Consider the following 23,888-nt stretch of genomic DNA (forward strand, 5'->3'; position numbering starts at 1 on the left):
ATGGAGGGGGTCACCCTGCTGCCTTTGAACTGCCACGCACTCGTTAACGAGCGCTTGCCAGTGAGCATTAAACAGCAGTTGTTGATGTTGGGTAAAGATTAGTTTAACTATGCCACGGCAATCATTACGAGAAGGATGCTGGTGTCAAAAATATAATTGAGCATTTGCTTGGCTGGTTCGCTTTTAAATCCAAACTGACTAACAGTAGCTCGCAATTGAGATAACATTTTCCAGTCTAAAGCACTGATTGTCGCCTGTATACTGCCTCCGGCCTGAGGAGTAAAAATAACCGGACAAGCCAGTTCGCTCGCCATGCTTATCAGCTCTTGGTCTCCCTTTTCCATTGCATCCTTGGCCAGGGCAGCCCACGCATCTCGTCTTTCCCTTGCAATCGTTGCCGCTAGATCGTTTTCTGACCCAGGGACCGACTGACTGCTTTTCGGGAACAGAGTATGCAGTTTTGGCCCCGGCTGCTACGATACAGCAGATACAGGAGACTCAGAGGCGCTCCATGTAGCCTGTGGCAAAGCAGGCAATAAAACACCCTGTGGAGCTTGGCTCGTTAAGGGGGGCTGGCTCATTAAGGGAGGCGGCGAAGCGGGTAATGCAGCACTCTGCGGCGCCTGGCTTATAGCCTGGCTCACAGCCTGGCTCGCAGCCTGGCTCGCAGAGGGAGTTGGTGAGGCTGGTAATAAAACCGTCCTCGTAGCGGGGCCAAGAGGAGTTCCTGACTCCGTATCAAACTCCCTGTCTTGATTGTACTCTTTGTTACGATCATGAGCGGCAGTAGCCTGGTGGGCAGCCCTTTTTTCAGCCTGAAACTGCAACAGTTCAGTATTAACGACCCGCCATAATTTACCCCACTTTTTAGCAGTTTTATCATCATCTAACGCAACCTGCCATAATATATCACCAAATTTATGCCATTCCGACAATTCATGAACTGTGTGGGGATTCACAAAAATTCCCCATTCCAAACCATAAGCCAAAAGACCCAGTAATTCTTTCTGTAAGTCTATTCCCTTAATTTGCCTTTTTTGCAAGAAAGTAATATAAAGTTCATATGCGGCTTGCCTTTCCATACCTATATAAGTGCGCACTTTGCAGCTCCTCAAGGCTTCCGGCCGCACATATCAGCCAGGCCCGTTTATACGGTCGCCTAGGGCACGGCGCGTCTCGGCGGGTTTTCCTCCGCTTTGTTTATTCGCGCTTATTGCCGTTCCGGCTGCTTCGGAACCTGAACCAGTCCTCACCTCCTGTGGTGTTCGCAATCCCCGAGGTGTTCGCTATCATGGTCCGGTGTCACCATTTGTTGAGATGAAGGGAGAACAACCATCCGTTAATGCATCGAACTCAACTTTATTGATCGATCAGTCACTTTAAATAACAGTGCTAACGAACTTCATGAACATTCCAAAATCCAGGTTCATGATAGGCTAACAGAGAAAACTCTAACCAATCCTTTTGTTTTACAATACCATTAATTGTTTACACAAAACAAACCCAGTGTTCCCACTGTGATATGAAAGGTTCCCAAAATTTCCACATCTGTTCTCAGGGTGCCATCTTTTCCCAGAGAGGGTGTTTTGCTTGTTATGGGAAGACTGCCTGAGAACCTTATTGTTTATAAAGTGATGCCTGAGAGAGTCTAATTGTTGATAGAAATCAGGCTGGGAACTGCTTTTGGAACTGCTTTGCAACTACCTTTTACTTTTCTCTCAATTGTATGCCTTCATGGCCTTTTTCTTTAAGCCATGCTTGAACTAAACTCTCCACATACAATAAAAAATAAAATTGCATTTCAGTGGTAATCTTTATTCTAGGAAGAAGTAAGACCCCTTAAGCCAGCCAGCCTGCTGCAGGGGCTCTTTTCCTGCAGGAGCTTTGTACCTAGTCACAACCAACATGCATAAAACCTTTTCCCTGTTACTTAAGATTTTTGACAAGCTCACGTCTTAGTGTTCACAGAAAAACTATGAGCACAGTGGGCATCTCTTCCAGTTCCCATCTTTGTATGCTTCTGGTGGAACTCCCTCAGTTCTAGAGCAGGGCCTTCTCTCAGCTTCCTGCTGGCCCCAGGCTCTCCTTCCGGCCTGCTGGGCTTTGTTGGGTGGCACAGCCTGTGCCAAGGGGCGGCAAGGTGCCTGCAGGCCCCAGCTCTGGGGGAAACGGAGAACGTCCTGCCCGCATCCACCGTGCTGCCAGCTCAGCAGTGCAGCACAGCACGGGCTGACGCTCCCCATTGCTCCCACAGGTGCAGCTGGAACCACAGCACATGTTCCTGATGCCCAGAAGGGCCTTGGAAGGGGTTTCTGTCAGGGAACAGGCTGCTGGCTGGGCTTCCTGGCAGGCCTGCTTGTTTTGGAGCTGATTTTCATCTTATGCTCTGTCCAAATTTGGACTTACGAGAAGACAGTGAGTGTTTAGTTCACCTTTCCCTCAAACAGCTTTTTTTGAAAGTCTACATAGGAAACATTCCCAGTGAGGCTGCAGTGTAGGTGTGTTATGGTTTAGGCCTGGCAAAGCCAGAGCCCCCATGAGTATACCTTCTACCTGATATCCGCTGTGAGATGTGAGCAGGAATAAGCAAAGCAGGCTCCTGCTTGAACATAAAGAAAAGTTTATTAACTAAACTACACACAATTACTAAACTACACACAAAAAAAAAAAAAAAAAAAAAAAACACAAGGAGAATGAAAACTACACAGTAACACTTCCCCCTCCTCCTCCAGATCCCAGTACAATTAATTTCCCAAAATTATCCACACTCGGTCTGGTACCACCCTTTAGAAAATCAAATCTTCAGCTTATGAAGAGTAGACGGAGTCCTTCCTTGTGCCACGGACTTCTTATCACAATTACCACTGCCCGGAGTCCTGCTATCTTGTGACATCTCCTTTCCTTGCCAAGGTGCTCTCACCACCAGGCATGGGATGAGGCAGAGGCCTGCTTTCAGGGTGGACCGTTTTAAGAATGCCTCGTCTCGTTCCAAGCAGAGCACACTCTCATCTCTGGGACCTTTGTCCCCCCCATTTCTTCTATACCCCTGGGGCCGAGGGGTCTCAACACCAAACTCTCCTGGCTCCGAGCCTCTGCTTCCCCCTGCAATGCAGCCTCTGTATCACCAGGAAACCGTCCATGGCTCTACAACAAAAGAGTCCAGCAAAATTGCCATTCCATCTTCCCCCATTCCTTCAACATCTCTCTTTCTCTTTGCCAGACCCCCTTACTGGCCTGTTTCTTCCTTCATCTTCCACTCTTATCCCTTTCCTAGGAAAGGTAATGTTCCGTGAAGTTCTCACTATCCACAAGAGTTAAAAGCTCTCCCAGGCGGCTGGGCTGCTCACAGCCCCCCCGCCCTTCTCCTCCCAGCCGTACAGTAAAAGTTCCAGCACAGGCTGCATTCTCTTCCCCTCCAAAAAAAAGGGGGGGGGGGGTAAACAGGTCGCTCGATGCTCCCCCACCCTTCCACCGAATCCTGGCCTACCGTACATGGGCCTCGTGGCTTTCCCCTCCCCCAGCCCAGCCAGCAACTGGGCCGGGGGAGGCAGGCCCAACCCTTCACATCAGAAATCCCAAGAGGGCTCTGAAGGACAAGAGCCCTGCTTTTAACTCCTTGGGTTTGTACTCTCAAGAGGCGGATACAATACCCCACTGGTCAAACCAGGTGCTCATCTTAAAATCCGAACACCCATTGGTAACCACAGCAAAACAACATATCCCAGATGTCCCATTTCCGGTCAAGCCACGACAAGGTGTGGCCAGTCCGTGATTGTTTAAAGACCTCTGCTGAGGGTTCTGCTGCTGCCCAGAGCTTTCATTGGCCTCCTAATTGCTGGGCCTTGGCCTGAGGGGCCCGCTGGGGCTGCAGCCAGTGCTGGCTCCCACTGAGGCTGCCTGGCCAAGAGCAGCCCCAGGGGCACAGGGCAGAGGCAAAGCTCGGTGGGGAGGAGAAAGAGCAGGGACGAGATTGCCCTTGAAAGGCAGAGGCGCTCTGGGGCCCGCTCCTGGCCAGGGAGCTTGCCCAGAGCTGTGCCCTGCTCGCCAGGGCCTTGAGGGACAGCTGTGCAGCTGGGCCAAGCTGTGCCAGCAGCTCCAGCCGTGCTGGGGAGCCTTGCCAGCTCTGGGCCCTGCTGTGCAGGAGGGTCCCTGTGTGCCACTGGCAGCTGGGGCCTCAGCCACCTCCTCTCTTCACAGGAGCGCCTCTGCAGCTTCACAAGACTGGCCAAATAACTCAGCCAGGGAGAACTGGACCTGTCATCTCTCATTCCCGTGCCGGTGTCCATTGTCCCTGCCATGGCTGCAATACCAGTTTGTTGCTGGGGTCATGCTGTTGCCACCACCACCCAGAACAGGACCCTCTGTCCCTAGTGGGGCTGGCTGTGCTCTAGAGCCAGGCCAGGAGGTGCAGCCCTCCAGACAGGGAAGGGCCTGAGTACAGCAACGTCTTTGGGCTTCACCTCATGTGTCCCTGAGCTACCACCAGCACTGGCGGAGATGCTTGTCTGGGCACAGCCATGGGTGGGCAGGCAGTGGCCAAGCATGGGGCTCCTGAGACACCATATTTTAGCTTAGTTCTTCATTTTATTAATTAGAAACTTTTAGAAATAGGTAGGGTTTATTTTTTTCTTAATAAAGAAATCGTCAAAAATTTGCCCCCCTTTTCCATAGTCGGTAAGGATTTTTCAAAGTAGTTTTAGAATTCAGAATAACTTTGAACATTTTTACACTTCTAGAATCAACTGGACTTGTCATCTTGCATCTCTGTGCCAGTGTCCATTGTCCCTTCCCCAGAGCTGCATTAACAGCTTATTGCTGGTGACATGCTGTTGCCTCCACCACCCAGAAGAGGACCCTCTGTCCCCAAAGGTGCTGGCCCTGGTGTCCAGCCAGGCCAGGAGGTGCAGCCCTCCTGCCAGGGAAGGGCCTGAGTCCACCAACATCTTTGGCCTTCAGCTCGGGTGTCTGTGTGCTACCACCAGCGCTGGCAGAGCTGCTTGTCTGGGCACAGCCAGGGCTGGGCAGACAGCTACTGGGCACGGGGCTCCTGAGAAAAAGCGACCCCATTTTGTCTTCATTTTACATAGCAGAAATTGTTCAGGATTTTTACATAGCAGAAAATGTTCAAAATATTCAGAAACAGTTTTTGTAGAAAAAAATCCCTATATATTTCTTTCCTTTTCCCACAGGAGTTCAGGATTTTTCAAAGTAGTTGTAGAATTCTGAAAAAGGTAGAACACTTTACTACTTGCAGAATAAAAACTAAAACTGAATTTAATTGGTGATCTTTACTCTAAGAAGAACTAAGTCATCACAAGGCACCCAACGTACTGGAGAGGCTCTTTTCCGACTGGACATTCTTACTGCGTGACAACAACCAACCTTTTCCCTGATATTTTCTGGGATTTCTGAGAAGCTCACCTCTCAGACTTCAGAGGCAAACTTTGAGCACAGTGGGAATCTCCTGCTGGGCAGGAGGGTCTCTGTGTGCCAGCTGGAACTGGGAGCTCAGCAACCTCCTGTCTCAACAGGCGTCCATCTGCAGCTTCACAGGACCGGCCAAACGCCTCAGTCTGGGACACCTGTTCCAGACATTCCCCATCGCCATGCCTATGCCCAATGCCCCCGTCACAGTTGCTTTACCAACTTGTTGCTGTGCAGGTGCTGCCACTACCCAAACAAGGTCCTCTCCCCCTGAAGGCACTGGCCCTGATCTCTGGCCCCTACTGAAGGTGGGCAGAGCTCGGCCCAGCATTTCTGTTGCAATAAAGAGATGGAGCTGTCACCCCAATGTCCGGGTGGCAGCAGCAGCAAAGCCCACCTGGCACCCACACTGGCTCAGCTCCGTGCCCAGGAGCAGCCATGGATGCCCACGGTGTGGGCAGGCAGGAGCCAGGCAGGGGCTGCTGTGACCAGCGGCGGGGTCCCCAGGGCTGGGGGAGCCCATGCTGAGCGTCCCTGGGCTGAGGGCACATTTCCTTCCCTGGCATCATCTGGGCCTGGACCTCCTCCAGTGGCAAGCCCAGGAAAAGAGGGAAGCCATCAAGAGCATCTCCATGGACACAGTCTGACCCACAATGTCAGCAGGTGACAATAAAGGTTTTGCTGAGCAATGGACCTGGGATACACAAACACAATCAAGGCAGTCCATTTGTACAGATGCAGGCACACTCTGGGGGTACAGATGAGGCCATGAGGTCACAGCAGGCTCAGGGCTCACAGCAGGCTGAGGTCACAGTTGGCTCTGAGGTCACAGAGGTGCCAGACCCAGTGATTGCAGAGCAGCACAAGGAGCGAGCACTCAGTCCTTGAGCACAACTGTTGTGGCAGCAGCGGCGGTGGCAGCAGTGGTGCTGGCATTGGGACAGCACTGTCAGGACAGTGGTGGCAGCAAGAGCTGCGGGACTGGCAGAGGGCAAGGCACCATGGCCCTTGCTCGGCGCCTCTTCCTCCTGCTCCTCCTGGCCGTGGCCCTGCCGGCCAGGGCTGCCCAGGCTGCTCCGCTGCCAGCGTGGCGAGCACGTGAGCTGGCAGCCTGGCTCCCCTTTCCCGGGACAGCGCTCCCTGCTCCCCGGGAAGTGCTGGGGATGGTTTTCCCCAGGCCTTTAGGGAGGGTTTCCTCTTGCGGAGGGAGAGAGCCCCCATGGCCCTGGGAATCCCCAGTTTCCTCGCCAGGGATGTGTCACAGGCCTGCAAAGAGGGTGCAGAGTGACCAGGAGCCAGGCCAGAACTCCCCAGGCCCCTGTGCAGTTTGACCTTGTCCATTCACACCTGGCTCCCGTAGCCTTAACCAACCCCCTTGCAGTGCCCTCTTCCCAAAGGCAGAAGGGGATCCCAGCACACAAAGGAAATGGTTCAGGTCTTTGCTCCATTCTAGATTTGGATCACGCCTTGGAAGATTTGGAAGTCCAGGTGAATGACACTTTGAATGTCTTGGCAAACGCCAGAGGCAAGTTCTGAATTTCCCTTTTTACTGGCAAAATAATCAGTGTCCATGTTGCAGGAGCTCACCCATCGGCCATTTTGTTAACGTTAAGTCAGGGCTGAAGAATTCTGTAAACCTGGCCCCGCTCCTTTCTGGAGCACTGAGGGATCCCACAGGATCGCTGTCAGTGGGAGGAAGGAGCATTTAGCTGTCCATCCTCCTCCCGTGTGCAATGCCACTGTGTCCTTTTGTGTGCTCTGTGCAGTCACAGAGAAGAGTAGAACAGGCAGGGGCCAGGCCCAGGGCTGTACCGCAGGGCTGAGCCTTGCCTGCAGCCTGAGGATCTCCTACAGTGCCATGGGTGATGTTCTGTCCTGCCTTTCTTTGCAGCTGAACCTGTTGGTGAAGGTGATCTGGCTTCCCAAACCGCATCCATGACTGAGCCTCTGGGAGATGGTGAGGGTAGGTCAAGGCCTTTCCCCTGGGAGAGCTGCCAGCTCAGAGCCCAAAGCTCGGCCAGGGGGGCATCGCTGCAGGTGCCAGGACAGAGCCATGCACGTGTGTGCCCTCGACCTGCGCGATCCCCTCACTGCTCCTGAGGCTCAGTGGTGCCCGTGCAGCTGAGCAGAGATGGCAGAAGCTTCTGTGGCTGTTGTGTTACAGATGTGTCTGCAGGGAGGACTTTTTCTGTCCCTGTGATGATTCCTATACAGAAGCCAGGCTCCCGTCGCAGGGGTGAGTAGTGTGTCCCTGCTGACCCCACAGGCTGAGCCCTGCTTTTGCAGCATCCATTCATGGGAAATGGAACCATGTTGCTCTAAGGTCCTCCAAGGGGAAAGAACAAAGCTACAGGACAGAAGAAACCCCATGAGCCATCTGAACAAATGAGGGAAATGCTGAAGGAAATGCAGCAGGCAGGACAAGGTGGGTGCATTCCCTCAGCCTTCACCTTGGGCTGAGTAGCCGAGGGTTCTGGCTGGACATCTGGACACGCTGAGCCCGGCACAGCAGGAAGGGATCCGTGGCAGCCTCACTGCCCCGCTGCTGCTTCCATGCCCTGCAGGGCTGTTTCCCAGCCTGGCCTGGCTGCAGCTTCTCCCCAGCCTCTGCAGGAAGGCATTGGGCATCAGCTGACAGGCAGACCAAACCGCAACACAGGCATGAGATGCCCTGCAATTTCCCATCTCCAGGCAAATCAGAAGGGGCACCTATATGGAGAAGGGAGAGCCCTTCCCTACCCCACCCCAAAAGTTGAAAGGGATTTCCTGAATCTTAACCATGTCTTTGAGAGGCATACCCTGCTCCAGTGTGTCCTGAGAGGGCTTGGCCATGTGCCCATGTGCTGGAAGATTTGTCCCAGGGGAAAGACGGTTGGAGGGACAGAAGTAGGTAGAAAGGGAGGGAGAAAGGGCAGGAGGGACGGAGGGGTCAGGGGGATAGCTGTGGCACTGCCTGCTGCAGTTTTCCCCAGGGATTTAGCAAGAGTTGCAGCTGTGGAAGTGAGAGCTCCCAGGGCCCTGGGTTGCTTCAGCCGTCCCACCATGGATGTTGCACAGGGCATGGAAAGAGGGTGCAGAGTGACCAGGAGCCTGCCCAGAGCTCCCGAGGCTCTTGTGCAGTTTGACCTTGCCCATTCACACCTGGCCCCCACGGCCGTACCCGACCCCCTTGCAATGCCCAATTCCCAAAGGCAGAAGGGGATCCCAGCACACAAAGGAAATGGTTCAGGTCTTTGCTCCATTCTAGATTTGGATCACGCCTTGGAAGATTTGGAAGTCCAGGTGAATGACACTTTGAATGTCTTGGCAAACGCCAGAGGCAAGTTCTGAATTTCCCTTTTTACTGGCAAAATAATCAGTGTCCATGTTGCAGGAGCTCACCCATCGGCCATTTTTGTTAACGTTAAGTCAGGGCTGAAGAATTCTGTAAACCTGGCCCCGCTCCTTTCTGGAGCACTGAGGGATCCCACAGGATCGCTGTCAGTGGGAGGAAGGAGCATTTAGCTGTCCATCCTCCTCCCGTGTGCAATGCCACTGTGTCCTTTTGTGTGCTCTGTGCAGTCACAGAGAAGAGTAGAACAGGCAGGGGCCGGGCCCAGGGCTGTGCCCCAGGGCTGAGCCTTGACTGTAGCCTGAGGATCTCCTACAGTGCCACAGGTGATATTCTGTCCTGCCTTTCTTTGCAGCTGAACCTGTTGGTGAAGGTGATCTGGCTTCCCAAACCACATCCACGCCTGAGCCTCTGGGAGATGGTGGGGGTAGGTCAAGGCCTTTCCCCTGGGAGAGCTGCCAGCTCAGAGCCCAAAGCTTGGCCAGGGGGGCATCGCTGCAGGTGCCAGGACAGAGCCATGCACGTGTGTGCACTCACCGCTCCTGAGGCTCAGTGGTGCCCGTGCAGCTGAGCAGAGATGGCAGAAGCTTCTGTGGCTGATGTGTTACAGATGTGTCTGCAGGGAGGACTTTTTCTGTCCCTGTGATGATTCCTATACAGAAGCCAGGCTCCCGTCGCAGGGGTGAGTAGTGTGTCCCTGCTGACCCCACAGGCTGAGCCCTCCTTTTTTGGCATCCATTCATGGGAAATGGAACCGTGTTGCTCTAAGGTCCTCCAAGGGGAAAGAACAAAGCTACAGGACAGAAGAAACCCCATGAGCCATCTGAACAAATGAGGGAAATGCTGAAGGAAATGCAGCAGGCAGGACAAGGTGGGTGCATTCCCTCAGCCTTCACCTGGGGCTCAGAAGCCGAGGGTTCTGGCTGGACATCTGGACACGCTGAGCCCGGCACAGCAGGAAGGAATCCATGGCAGCCTCGCTCCCCGCTGCTGCTTCCACACCCTGCAGGGCAGTTTCCCATGCTGGCCTGGCTGCAGCTTCTCCCCCGCCTCTGCAGGAAGGCATTGGGCATCAGCTGACAGGCAGACCAAACCGCAACACAGGCATGAGATGCCCTGCAATTTCCCATCTCCAGGCAAATCAGAAGGGGCACCTATATGGAGAAGGGAGAGCCCTGGCCTACCCAAAAAGTTGAAAGGGATTTCTTGAATCTTAACCATGTCTTTGAGAGGCATTGCCTCCTGAAGATGCCACCTCTCCAATGGGGAAGAGCCCAATCTGATCCAGCTCTCTCTTTTCTTTTCTCCATAAGCAGATGGAGAGGCTGTGCAGAAAGAAGCTTTTCCTGGAGGAAGCAGTGGCTCACGGACAGCCTCTTCTGCAATAAGGGAGGGGATGCCAGGCACAGCCAGAGGAGGTAATTGCTGTGCCTCTGGGCCTGAGCCCTGCTGAGGCTTGAGCTGCCCTCTCTGCTGCTTGGCACTGCGGGCACAGCCCAGACAAGATCAGCACAGTCCAGAGGAATTGTCCCGAGCAGGCTCAGGGCACTCGGGTACTGAGCTGTCCTGCTGGGCTCCCTCCGTGGGAGACACGTCCCGAAACCTGGGAGCGGCTGCACGGGGTGCCCATGGTGGGGAAAGTGCAGAGGGGGAGATCAAGGCTCCAGTGTGTCCTGAGAGGGCCTGGCTATGTGCCAGTGTGCTGGGGGATTTGTCCCAGGGGAAAGATGGTTGGAGAGACAGAAGTAGGTAGAAAGGGAGGGAGAAAGGGCAGGAGGGACGGAGGGCACAGGGTGATAGCTGTGGCACTGCCTGCTGCAGTTTTCCCCAGGGATTTAGCAAGAGTTGCAGCTGTGGAAGTGAGAGCTCCCAGGGCCCTGGGTTGCTTCAGCCGCCCCACCATGGATATTGCACAGGTCATGGAAAGAGGGTGCAGAGTGACCAGGAGCCTGCCCAGAGCTCCTGAGGCCCCTGTGCAGTTTGACCTTGCCCATTTACATCTGGGTCCCACGGCCGTACCCAACCCCCTTGCCGTGCCCAATTCCCAAAGGCAGAAGGGGATCCCAACACACCATGAAAAATGTTCTCATCTGTGCTCTGTTCTAGATGAGGTTGCTCGAAAGGCTTCCCCATTAGATTGGTTGAGAAAAGTGTTGAAGCCTTTGAAGCCTCCTTCAGGTATGTTCTCACTGTCCTACACAGTAATAATTGTTGACAACTTCAGAGCAACCAGGTTATACAAGCTACTGTGACTGTTGTGTTACAGATATGTCTGCAGGGAGGACTTTTCCTGCCCCTTTGCTGATTCCTACAGAGAAGCCTGGCTCCCATCGCTGGGGTGAGTAGTGTTGTCCCTGCTGACCCCACAGGCTGAGCCCTGCTTCTCTGGCATCCATTCCTAGGAAATGGAACTACTTTCTGTTAAGGTCCTCTGAGAGGGAAGAACAAAGCCCCAGGACACAAGAAACCCCATGATGCAAACAACATCTTGAAACGAATAGTGACAGAACTGCTCAAAGGGAATGGTGAGAGCATTTCCCCAAGCCTTGTCCTGGGGCTCAGCAGCCGAGGGCTCTGGCTGCACATCTGGACACACCGTGCCCAGAACAGCGGGAAGGGATCCATGGCAGCCTTGCTGCCCCGCTGCTGCTTCCATGCCCTGCAGGGCTGTTTCCCAGCCTGGCCTGGCTGCAGCTTCTCCCCAGCCTCTGCAGAAAGGCAATGGACATCAGCTGACAGGCAGCCCAAACTCACTAGGGATCCCCTGCATTTTCCCGGTCCCCAGTCACATCCTGAGATGTGGCTGCTTGGAGGAGGGAGGGCCATAGCCAGCCCCAAAGGCCTGGGGGGATCAGGATTTTCCTGATCCTTACCCATGTCTTGGACAAGTATTGCCTCCTGAAGAGGCCACCTCCTGGATGTGCAATGATTCCATCTGATCCAGCTGTGCCTCTTCCTTTCTCAAGGGATGGACAGAGGGGCTCTATGGAAGGTGGCATTTCCTGCAGGAAGTGAGACGATGCCAGGCACAGCCACAGGAGGTAATTGCTCTGCCTCTGGGCCTGAGCCCCGCTGAGGCTTGAGCTGCCCTCTCTGCTGCTTGGCACTGCGGGCACAGCCCAGACAAGATCAGCACAGTCCAGAGGAATTATCCCGAGCAGGCTCAGGGCACTCGGGTACTGAGCTGTCCTGCTGGGCTCCCTCCGTGGGAGACACGTCCCGAAACCTGGGAGCGGCTGCACGGGGTGCCCATGGTGGGGAAAGGGCAGAGGGGGAGAGCAAGGCTCCAGTGTGTCCTGAGAGGGCCTGGCTATGTGCCCGTGGGCTGTGGGAGCTGTTCCATGGGCAGGTGGGCAAGCAGGAGGGAGGGACGGAGGTTGGGAGTGACAGCTGTGGCACTGCAGATTTGCCCAAGCATTTAGTGAGGGTTTCCCGTGTGGGAGGGAGAGAGCCCCAGGGCCCTGGGCTGCTCCAGCTGCCCCTCCAGGCATGTGGCACAGGACCTGCAAAGAGCATGGAGAGTGACCAGGAGGCACAGGCTCCCACAGCCTTACCCCACCCCCTTGCATTGCCCCATTCCCCAAGGCAGAAGGGGATCCCAGCACACCATGGAAATGGTTCTGTAACATCTGTGCTCCCTTCTCGACTGGGATCATGACTTGGATTAGTTGGAAATGCTGGTGAATGGTGCTTTGAAGACCTTGCCAGATGTTGGAGGCATGTTCTGAATGTACCTTTCCTGACAGAATAATCCGTGTCAGCGTGGCAAGAGCTCACGTACGAGCCAGTTCCCTTAAGTTCCTCTGAAGGTTGATCAGTTCTGGAAACCTTGCCCTGCTCCCTTCTGGATCCCTGAGTGATCCCACAGGATCACTGTCAGTGGGAGGAAGGGGCATTTAGCTGTCCCTCCTCCTCCTGTGTGCAATGGCACTGTGTCCTTCTGTGTGCTCTGTGCAGCCACAGAGAAGAGCAGAGAGGGAAGGGGCTGGGCCCAGGGCTGTGCCCCAGGGCTGAGCCTTTCTCAGCTCCTTTGCTGCCCCCAGGGAGCCCGAGCTGCTTCTGCTGCCACTGCCAAGGCCTCGCCCTGCCTGGGGCTGGGTTTGGAGTTGCTGGCAGCTCCAGGGAGTCCTTTCTGCCCCTGACTGCCCCGCAAGGGGCTCCTTCCATCCCAGTGTGGGGCCACTGCAGGCACGAGGTCCCGCTGGCCCTGCTCCTGCGTGGAACGCAGAGACAAGGGAGTGCCTTGGAGGGCACCAATCACCCAGGTGCCCTCACTGGCACTCGGGCCTGAAGGAGAATCTTCAGCAGTGCCATTGGAGCTGTTCTGTCCTGCCTTTCGTTGCAGCTGAGCCTGTTGCTAAAGGTGATCTGGCTTCCCAGCCCACGTTCAGGATTGAGCCTCGGGGAGATGGTGAGGGTAGGTCAAGGCCTTTCCCCTGGGAGAGCTGCCAGCTCAGAGCCCAAACCTCGGCCAGGGGGGCATCGCTGCAGGTGCCAGGAGAGAGCCATGGCCGTGTGTGCCCTCGCCCTGCATGATCCACTCACAAATTCTGCTCAGCACTGGCAGCTTTATGGAGGAAGGTGGGCCCTGGCCCAGCGGAAAAAGCCTAGATGATTTGTTGATTTTACCAGAATGTGCATAAGCAAGACGTCCTGAACATGCCATCAAAGCAATGGAGAACAGTTCCGTCTTTTAAGGTGTACTTTTTGTTTCTCAAGTGATAGGCCAAAAGGCAGGACAGAAGGAGTTGTTTCCCCAAAGAAGCATAGGCCGATTGGCAGCCCCTGCTGCAGGAAGGAAAGCCAAGCCAAACACAGGCACAGGCACAGGCTCAGAAGGTAATGGCTGTGCCGGGCTCAGCGGGGCTCAGCCCTTGGCAGGGCTGTGTGGCTGCAGCTCTTCCACTAGGGCCTGCCCTTGCATGGCCCAGCAGCAGCCAAAGCTGGAGGTGCCTTTGGAGCTTGTTCACAGCCCCGGGGAAAGGGGACATGTGCCCAGGAAGCTGCGCTGCCACCGGGCTCTCCTCCCGGCCTGCTGGGCTTTGTTGGGTGGCACAGCCTGTGCCAAGGGGTGACAAGGTGCCTGCAGGCCCCAGCTCTGGGGGAAACGGAGAACGTCCTGCCCGCATCCACCGTGCTGCCAGCTCAGCAGTGCAGCACAGCACAGGCTGACGCTCCCCATTGCTCCCACAGGTGCAGCTGGAACCACAGAACATGTTCCTGATGCCCAGAAGGGCCTTGGAAGGGGTTTCTGTCAGGGAACAGGCTTCTGGTTAGGGTTACTGGCAGGCCTGCTTGTTTTGGAGCTGGTCTTCATCTTATGCTCTGTCCGAATATGGACTTGCTGGAAGAGAAAAGGGTGAGTGTTTAGTTCACCTTTCCCTCAAAAAGCTACTTTTGAAATTGTACTTCAGACAGAAAACATTCCCAGTGAGGCTGCAGTGTAGGTGAGGCCAGTCCATCATTGTTTAAAGAACTCTGCTGAGGGTTCTGCTGCTGCCCAGAGCTTTCATTGGCCTCCTAATTGCTGGGCCTTGGCCTGGGGGGCCCGCTGGGGCTGCAGCCAGTACTGGCTCCCACTGAGGCTGCCTGGCCAAGAGCAGCCCCAGAGGCACAGGGCAGAGGCAAAGCACAGTGGGGAAGAGAAAGAGCAGGGACGAGATTGCCCTTGAAAGGCAGAGGCGCTCTGGGGCCCGCTCCTGGCCAGGGAGCCTGCCCAGAGCCGTGCCCTGCTGGCCGGGGCCTTGAGGGACAGCTGTGCAGCTGGGCCAAGCTGAGCCAGCAGCTCCAGCCGTGCTGGGGAGCCTTGCCAGCTCTGGGCCATCTCTGCAGGAGGGTCCCTGTGTGCCACTGGCAGTTGGGGCCTCAGCCACCTCCTCTTTCCACAGTTCCACCTCTGGAGAAGAGTTGTAAGACAGTGGCTGCACCTCACACCCAAACAGCAGGAGCACCTCCTCCAGCAGTTAGAAGGGCCTGGGCATCCCTGTCAAGAGTTCTGAGAAGAAGACTGCAGAACAGCCATCGACAAGGAAATCTCCTATTCTCCTGGAGATCCCACTGACACCTCCTCTCCTTATGTATATCCCCAAGCTACTTCCATCTTTCTTTTGATCCTCCTCTGTGCCGTCTCGACTACTTCTATAGACCCCAGGAGCAGCCCAGCACCATCCAGCCTCTCCTAAGCCCAACATGTCCCTTCCTCTGCCCCTGAGCCCCCTGGCCCTGCCATCTAAACAACACTGAAGTTAACCCTGCTCTCTGCCAGGCCAGGTGATGGCCCCTTCTGTTGTTGCACTACAGGGAAGGTGCCGTCATCCCAGTGTTTGGGTGGCAGCAGCAGCAAAGCCCAGCTGGCAGCAGCACTGGCTGAGCTCCATGGCCAGGAGCAGCCGTGGATGCCCACGGTGTGGGCAGGCAGGAGCCAGGCAGGGGCTGCTGTGACCAGAGGCGGGGTCCCGAGGGCTGGGGGAGCCCATTGGGCAGGCAGCAGCATGGGGCTCCTGAGAAAAAGCAACCCCATTTTCTGAATTTTTCACTTTTAGATATTAGAAATTTGCAGAAATATTTCAAAATCGTTTTCTGTAGAGAGACACCTCCAAATATTTCTTCCCAATTCCTATAGTAGTTAAAGATTTTTCTAAGTAGCTTTAGAATCCAAAAAAATGACGTCATTTTGTCTTCACTTTTCATTTTTAGAAATATTTAGAAATATCTCTTGTAGGGAGAAATCCCCATGTGTTTCATTCCTTTTTCCACAACACATCTGTATTTTTGAAACTGGTTTTAAAGTTCTGGAAAATATTTTCCCCTCATACAATAAAAAATAAAATTTCATTTGAGTGGTAATCTTTATTCTAGAAAGAAGTAAGACCCCTTCAGCCAGCCGGCCTGCTGCAGAGGCTCTTTTCCCGCAGGAGCTTTGTACCTAGTCACAACCAACATACATAAAACCTTTTCCCAGATATTTCCTGGGATTTTTGACAAGCTCACGTCTTAGTGTTCTCAGACAAACTTTGAGCACAGTAGGCATCTCTTCAAGTTACCATCTTTGTTTGCTTCTGGTGGAACTCCCTCAGTTCTAGAGCAGGGCCTTCTCTCAGCTTCCTGCTGGCCCCAGGCTCTCCTTCCGGCCTGCTGGGCTTTGTTGGGTGGCACAGCCTGTGCCAAGGGGTGACAAGGTGCCTGCAGGCCCCAGCTCTGGGGGAAACGGAGAACGTCCTGCCCGCATCCACCGTGCTGCCAGCTCAGCAGTGCAGCACAGCACAGGCTGACGCTCCCCATTGCTCCCACAGGTGCAGCAGGAACCACAGCACATGTTCCTGATGCCCAGAAGGGCCTTGGAAGGGGTTTCTGTCAGGGAACAGGCTGCTGGCTGGGCTTCCTAGCAGGCCTGCTTGTTTTGGAGCTGATCTTCATCTTATGCTCTGTCCAAATTTGGACTTACTTGAAGAGAAGACAGTGAGTGTTTTGTTCACCTTTCCCTCAAACAGCTTTTTTTGAAAGTCTACTCTACATAGGAAACATTCCCAGTGAGGCTGCAGTGTAGGTGTGGCCAGTCCATGATTGTTTAAAGAACTCTGCTGAGGGTTCTGCTGCTGCCCAGAGCTTTCATTGGCCTCCTAATTGCTGGGCCTTGGCCTGGGGGGCCCGCTGGGGCTGCAGCCAGTGCTGGCTCCCACTGAGGCTGCCTGGCCAAGAGCAGCCCCAGGGGCACAGGGCAGAGGAAAGCACAGTGGGGAAGAGAAAGAGCAGGGACGAGATTGCCCTTGAAAGGCAGGGGAAGGGAGAATGTCGCTTATCCGAGAGAGCCCCAAAGAGCGGCTGGAAGAGGTGCCGGCTGATCAAGGACCCCCGAGGAGCAGAGGGAGGGCGTATCGGCTGACGGAGTGTCCCGAGGAGCGGCTGGGGAGAGTGGGGGTGTCCCTTAGTGGGGAGGAGCAGCCGGAGCGCTTGCACGGTCCGGTGGTGGGGAGGCCGGCGGGGCTGTCGGAGTAGGCTCAGCCCGGCCGGTGGGAACGGCCAACGCCGCCTGCCCGCAAGACCACGGCGCAGTTCCTGTTGGAGGCGGACCTGCACGGGCTGCTGAAGCTGGACACGCTGATCCCGACCGCGCCGCCTGTGCGATGGCAGCGCAAGGCCAAGGAGAGCGGCCCCGGGCCCAGCCCCGTCGGCGTGTCGCCCATGAAGCCAGCCAGTCGCTCCCACAGTTCCAGCAAGACGCTGTCCACGACAGCCGGTGAGCGCCGGCCACCAGCAGCAGAGGTTGAGTGCGGGAGCCTTGCCCAGGCTGCTTGTCCGTAGCCACGGGGCTCTGGGCTCCCTGCCACGCTGCCCTACCGGCTGCTGCTCAGGCAGGAGGAGGTGGGCTGTGCTCCTGACAGCCACCCACCTCCTTGCCAGCATGAGGGGCAGAGCTCTGAGCACTGGGGCTGGCCAGCTGCTGTTCGCCCAGCTGAGCCTTGCTGGCACACAGCTGTATGCCAGGATGAGTGTGGGCGGGACTGTCAGCTGACAGCTTTACATCCTGTGGGCGTTTCTGTATCTTCCCCTTATCTCTGGACTCTGGAATTGTTGCACTAGTCCTACTTGTCTGGTGGGTGTGATGTGGAAGAGTGTTGGGTTTACTCCCATGAAAGCTCTAATACAGGCTGTTAAATAGCTGTAAGACAATATTTTCATATGTGAATGCAGGTAAATCTTGATCCAAAATTCAAAGCTACCCCACAAAGGCCGGGGGGGATCGCTACATTCCCAAACGCAGCACCATGCAGATGGAGATGGCAAATTTCCTCCTAAGCAAAGAGAATGACCCTGCTGAGGATTCCCCTACCAAGAAGGTGAGCATGTTGCTAAGTTACAATTACTTCAACAACCGCTACTCCTTCCTGCCCCTTTACAGAGCAGTGAACAATAGGTTCTATCAAGTGGGCACACGGGACTGACAAGTCCCAGCCATCACTACTTGCAGCTCTGGGCTTCAGGAGCCTAGGATGAGACTGAAGCTGTAGATACTGCCATGCACTCTAAGCCTATGCTGCTTCTGGAAGCAAAATTTAGCTTTTGACTAATGAGGTGTTAAAATGTAGCAGGCCACAAAAACACAAAGCTGTAAGCCTATGCAAAGTGAAACTGCTGGTGGTAGCTATTCTAGGACAATGTCTCCACTGGGAACACTTCTGGAATGTTTTACACTGTGTTCTGAAATCTGTTTATGAAGAATTTGGTCGCTTTGTGGCTGTGGCTTTTCCCACTGGCAATAACACTGAATTTGCCATTGTGTGAAAATGTGAGCAGGATGATGTATGAAAGTCTGAGGAAAAATTGCTTTGACCTGCCTCTGTGTGACTGACCCTTGCAGCACAGGCAAACATCTTCAGATTCTAAGAGAAGGGGACTTAGGTGTCTGTTTAAATTGCAGTGTGGGAATTGTTTTCAATGCATTGCACTGAGGGTGATTTGTCTCTGTAGGAGCAACAGAAAGCCCAGGCAGTGCATCTGAATGGTTTTGATGTAGAAGAGGCAAAGATCCTCCACCTCAGAGGAAAACCACAGAATGCTCCAGAAGGTGTGATACAGGCTCCGTGTGAGCTGAATCAGCAGGAGAGATCAGGTCAGGGGAACAGCAACACAGAGGCTCTGTGTGTGGTCACAGGAGAAATCAACTGGTTTCTGAGAGCTGTACAGGCTGGAGTCTCCTTTCTTAAGGTTCCTGAGGTCGAGGGAGGGCATAACAGTTACAGTGAATTTATTTAGGAGAGTTGCTATGACTGCCAGTTGGTCACCTGTTACAGGGCTTGCAAGGGTCTTCAGGGTGAAGGGAGAGATGAGAATCTTGACCTCATGTTCAGAAGGCTTGATTTATTATTTTATGATATATATTACATTGTTACTATACTAAAAGAAATAGAAGGAAAGTTCTCAGAAGCTAGCTAAGCTAAGAATAGAAAAAGAATGAATAAACAAAGGGCTGTGTCTCAGCAGAGGGTGAGACCCAGCTCTGCTGTGAGTGGTCAGTAAATCCAAACATTCACCCGAGACCAATCACGCATCCACCTGTTGCATTCCCCAGCAGCAGATAACCATTGTTTACATTTTGTTGCTGAGGCCACAGCTTCTCAGAAGGGAGAAAAATCCTAAAGAAAGGATTTTTATGAAAAGATGTCGGTGACAGTCACCTGTACTGCAGGTTCCAAACCTTCATGAAGTCTGTAAGAGCACCAAACTCTCTGCACTTTCTAGCTTAAACTGCAACTAAATATAATGGGATTCAAAAACCCAAGTGTTTGTTAAATTTGTTTCCATGAATGAGGAAATTGTAGCTCACCCCTGTTCAGCAGTTCATACTGCCAGTGATTTTAGTGCACTGCAGGCTTGTGAGTGTTTCTCTTACAACTTCATTTTCACTCCAAGGGATTCCTAGGTGGGTGAGCAGCACTCAGCTGGGAGGAAACTAACTCAGGTTAACAAACCTGTTCCCCTGCACACAGGCTATCAGAATAACCTGAAAGTGCTCTACAGTCAGAAAATGGCACCTGGATTCAGCAGGAAGAATAGCAGAAATATTCCCTCAAAGCCAGAACGGGTCTTGGATGCACCAGAGATGTTCAACGACTACTGTAAGTAGGCTACAGGGTTGCGTGCTGGGAATCCAGAACATTCTGCACTGGATTGATGTTCCTAGGACACTGTAACTGGGCTGTCTGTATTATTTGGTGTACCCAGGCTAGCACAGACCCCTTCTGGAGTGTCCCTGTGTGGCCTTAGCGGGACAGTGGTCTAGGGCACTGTGTAGATGCCTTGGAGCAGGGAACCTGGCCCCAGCAGCTGGGCATAGTGACACTCAGAAGGCTGCCCCTCACCTGCACGTGTGTGTGTGCACATGTGCACCCACACCTGCTGCAGCAGCACGGGTGAAGGGCAGGGCTCTCTAGCCAAGCATGGTGTGACCTGCATTGCTCTTTCAAATTGTAGAACTGAATCTCATAGACTGGAGCTCCCAGAACTTCCTGGCAGTGCTTCTGGATGACACTGTTTATCTGTGGAATCACACTACTAGGGAGATTATCCCCCTGCTGCAGATGGAGCATCCAGATGTTTACATTTCCTCTGTGTCATGGATTAAAGATGGAGACTACCTTGCTGTTGGCACAAGTAGTGCTGAGGTTCAGGTGAATGCAAGAGTAAAACTAGAGGTGTTTTCTAGGGATTGACAGAACTGGGGACAAAACCCTGGCTGGCAGAGGAAGGATGCCATGCACCTGACTTGTCTTCCCTGGTGTGGGGTGGAACTGCCCAGTGTGCAAGGCAGGGTTTGGTTTGGGGGTTTTCTGATACGTAGTGTTACCTTCTGTGCTATAGTCATGAGATACACACTTTCTCTGTTGCCTTACTGAGAAAGCTGAATGCCAGAGCCTTTGCAGTGAGGTTCCTAGGGCATAGAAACAGGATTGGGTTTCTTCTGAAGAACTTTTTGCTTTGCCTCTCCAGCTATGGGACGTTGAGCAGCAGAAACATCTCCGAACCATGACCAGCCATTGTGCCTGTGTGGGAACCCTCAGCTGGAACAGCTGCATCCTCTCCAGGTAAAGCAGTGGGTCAAGGGCAGTTTCCAGTTGTTGCAAACTCCTATCCATCAATCTATGTGTGGCATGGGTTAGGGATGGCAGAGAGAAGTTTGTCCTGGCTTGGGATTCTTACTCAGCCTTACCTGTTGGGGCTGTGAGGAGAAGGCCTCTTTCCTGTATTGCAATTTGTGCTGAAGTTGTAAAGAGCTTGTGTGGGTGTTTCACTCACACCAACAGACCCGTGTTGCTGGTAACACTGGTTGAAACCCAGTGGCAGGTATAGCAGTCTTGCAACAACAAAAATGGATTTGGGTGAAAATGTGCAGCCTGACCCTGCAAGCCTTCTCTTCTCTCTGCAGTGGTGCACAGACTGGGCACATCCATCACCACGATGTCCGAGTGGCTGAGCATCACATGGCCGCCCTTGCTGGCCACACACACGAGGTATGCGGACTCAAATGGTCTCTGGATGGCTGCTGCCTGGCCAGTGGTGGCAATGACAATCTGGCGAACGTCTGGCCATGCACCCAAGGTGGGGAGGGAGACTTTGCTCCTGTACAGACCTTCACTCAGCACCAGGGTGCTGTCAAGGTGAGCACAGAGCTGCCACGGGCGGATATGTGTGTGCAAGGCAGGCAGGCAGCACTGGCTGGGTGCAGGTTGTCTCTTGTATGTTTTAAAATGAACTCTCCTCTCTCAAGCTGTGGCATGGTGCCCATGGCAGATGAATGTTCTAGCCACTGGAGGTGGCACTAGAGACAGACACATCCGCATCCGGAACGTGTGTTCTGGCGCCTGCCTCAGGTCTGTTGATACCCGTTCCCAGGTGAGAGATGAACATCAGCTTGGAGACAAACACCTTCTGGCAGCACACCTACACAGAGCTGCTGGCTCCTCAGGCCCAGAGGCACAGGGAAGGAGGGGGACCATGCTCGCCTCCGAGTGGTGAGCATCAGCACAAGCACCTTGTCTCACCTGTGTTACTGCCTCTTTGCAGGTCTCTTCTATCCTATGGTCAACAAACTACAAGGAGCTCATTTCAGGCCATGGCTTTGCACAGAATCAGCTGGTTATATGGAAGTATCCAATAATGACCAAGGTTGCAGAGCTGTAAGGTAGGTGGATGTTGTTATCTTGTTGCATTTTTAAAGTCCCATACTGTCGCAATCATATTTCTAAAGTCTCGTACCTTCTCGGTGATACTTATTGGGGCCAGTTCTTCACAGCTCTGACTTCTTCTCCTGCTTGTTGCTCCTTCTTCGTCAGGGCTCCTTGTCAGCTCAGCTTCACTGGCCAAGCCCAGCCTCTTTTATCCCAGTTATCTTCACTAGCTACAGCTGCAGCCCAATTAAGGACATCGCAGCTGCAGCCCATCAAAAACAACCAGGGCTTATCAGAGCAAGGCCTATATACAGATATTCAATGTACAATACAGATATTTGTCTGTGCATCATACTGTGGTGTGTATGTGACTGGACATGCAAGACTAGAAGCTATTTCCACCGCCTCACCATCCCCCATTTGCATTACTTCTTTTGCCAAAGCAGCCCAAGCTTCTCTCCTCTGTTTAGCCATCTCCCCCCATGGATCACGGTGTGCCCCTGGGATGGGATCTGACTCTTTAAGGGTGCTATGCTGCTGGCGCTTTGGTGCAGACACCGAGTTTTCGCGCGGGGAAGGCAGTGGAGCAGAGGCTGGCTCGCGCGGGGGCATCGGCCCCCCCGCTGGAGCTGACAGTGAAACCTGAGCCGGCTCGTGCGGGGGAATCGGCCCCCTCGCCGAAGCCGTAACCGGAGCCAGCTCACTGAGGGGAAGCGGCAGAGGCAAAGCTGGCGGAGGAGGCGAAGCTGGCTTGCTCCCACCCCCACCATCCGACCCGCCTGAAGTTGGTGGCGGAGGCAAAGCTGGTTTGCTCTTACCCCCACCATCCAACTCGCCCTCCCCCTCTGACAGGAAAGGTGCAGATGGTTCCACTGTGCCTATAGGGAAATCCTCCACACCACGTTGCTGGGGACTCTTAGGCATAAGTATCTTAGTTACAGAAGGTGCCAGGGGATCATCCTCACGACCATACCCTATATTCCTCTTAGGAGCTTCTGTCGCCCTTTCTGCTGCCTTTCTCTCAGAGACCTGCTGAAGTAACGTGTTATACACCACCCGCCATAACTTTCCTAATTTCTTTGCTGACTTACCATCGTCTAACACTGTATCCCACAGTATTTCCCCAAACTTCTTCCACTCTGCTAGCTCATGGACTGTATGAGGGTTAGAAAAGGTACCCTTAGCATGGCCATAGGCTAATAACCCTGGTAATTCCTTTTTTAAATCTATCCCTTTTATTCCTCGCCGTTCTAAATACGCGGCGAATAAATCGTATGCCGCTTGCCTATCCATACCTATTAATCAGCGCGTGCTGTTGCAGCTCTCCAGGCTCCTGCGACACATATTGGCTTGATTCACCGTTGTGATCATCAAGGGTGCTCCAAATTCTGGCACCATCCCGACTGCAAGGACCCAAACCCAACTTCCTCGACTGTGGCGTAATCCCCTTTTTCTTTTAATCCGAGAACAAAGGGCAGAGATTCGGCGTTGCCCGCATTCTCCACCATTTGTCGACAGAAGGAGACCAGGACATCAATTAGATCATCACAGGCCCAATTTTATTGATCAGTACAGCAGGTTAAATACAGTTCATAATGAGCTTCATACATATTGCAAAAGTTGAGCTCAAGATTGGTCAGTTACATATCAGCACCTATGCCTACTTCTGCATTCCTATGGTTCTACTTTTGATACTTTCTACATATTCTCAGGATATATTCAGGAATAATCTCTACTCCCTATCCTCATGTTGCAGCAAGGTCACTGACTGCTGACCTCTCCTTTCAGCTTGCTGACTGCTGACTTTCCTCCTTCAGCTTAACCAGCGGCATTATGTCAGTATGGCCTTTCTCAGCTAACCAATTATTAATAATACTCTCCACAGATATTTTACTAAGACTCCTACTATATTTCCCCCTTTTCATTTACTTACAGATACTAAGACTCCTACTATAGGTGGACAGGGCCTGGGTGGGGGGGCTGTTAGAGGTTGAAGACAGCTGCACTCCTTGGTTTGAGCCTGCAGCATCACTGATACAGGATAGTATCCAGGGCCATGCTGCTAGGAGTGAAGCATGCCCACAGGGCTGTGGAAGAGATACCATTGATCCAAGTGTGTGCTTGGGGTCTGAAATCATGCTGCCACAGCCAGTGGGGAGACAGCTATGCAAGCTGGCAGGGCTCATGGGAGCATACAGGAGTAAATGTGCATGTGGTGATCAGCTCAGCCCTGACTGCACATTCTTTCTCCTCCTCAGGTCATACTGATAGAATCTTGACCCTGACCATGAGCCCTGATGGTAGAACAGTGGCCTCAGCAGCTGCTGATGAAACACTGCGGCTCTGGCGCTGTTTTGAGATGGATCCCATAAAGAAGAAGAAGGAGAAAGATAAGGCAAACAGTACCAAAAGCAGTATTCCTCACCAGAGCATCTGCTGAGAGCACGGGATTGTTGTGGGGAGGGGGA

At 53.5% G+C, this 23,888-nt stretch overlaps 1 pseudogene; it reads left to right on the top strand.

The window, feature by feature from the left end:
* Positions 1–23,860, top strand: LOC134413835 (cell division cycle protein 20 homolog; annotated as a pseudogene).
* The last annotated feature ends 28 nt before the right edge of the window (positions 23,861–23,888 follow it).

This window comes from Melospiza melodia, unplaced genomic scaffold, assembly GCF_035770615.1.
Source record: "Melospiza melodia melodia isolate bMelMel2 unplaced genomic scaffold, bMelMel2.pri scaffold_54, whole genome shotgun sequence".
Taxonomy (NCBI): Eukaryota; Metazoa; Chordata; class Aves; order Passeriformes; family Passerellidae; genus Melospiza; species Melospiza melodia.